This window comes from Fulmarus glacialis, unplaced genomic scaffold, assembly GCF_000690835.1.
Source record: "Fulmarus glacialis isolate BGI_N327 unplaced genomic scaffold, ASM69083v1 scaffold8215, whole genome shotgun sequence".
Lineage (NCBI taxonomy): Eukaryota > Metazoa > Chordata > Aves > Procellariiformes > Procellariidae > Fulmarus > Fulmarus glacialis.
In genome coordinates this window covers 1-483 of record NW_009212399.1, presented here as the reverse complement: position 1 = coordinate 483, position 483 = coordinate 1, and positions in this window count along the sequence as shown.

Genomic DNA, 483 nt, shown 5'->3' with positions numbered 1-483 from the left:
CCGCGGGCCCCGGGGGGCTGCTGCCGGCCCAGCGCCCGTCTTCATCCACTGGCACGGCGAGCCCAAGGTGTCCCAATGACACCATGAGGAGCGACCCAGCCCTGCTCTGGGGGGGCTGAGGCCTCCACAGTCACTGGGAACCCCTCACCACTAGACCCCCTTGTATCCCCTATTTGTATTTTGAATGATTTTGCATTTTTCACCGCTAAAGGAGAGACACTTTGTAGACTTATTTCAATGTCCGCCTGGATGGCTGGTCAATGCAGCCTCTGGGGAGCCGCCCCGTGGCATGGCGGCAGGTTTTTTTTTCCGCATCCGGCGGGGGATTGGGCAAGGGTCTCTTGTGAAAGATGCCGGAGGGGAGGAAATCTTGTTGGGGGCACGAATGGAGGACAGCTTCCTCCGTGATGGCGGCTGCTTCACTCCCTCTAGTGGAAAGCGAGGGCGGGGATGTGTGATACGGTGTCTGCTGGGTGGGGTAGG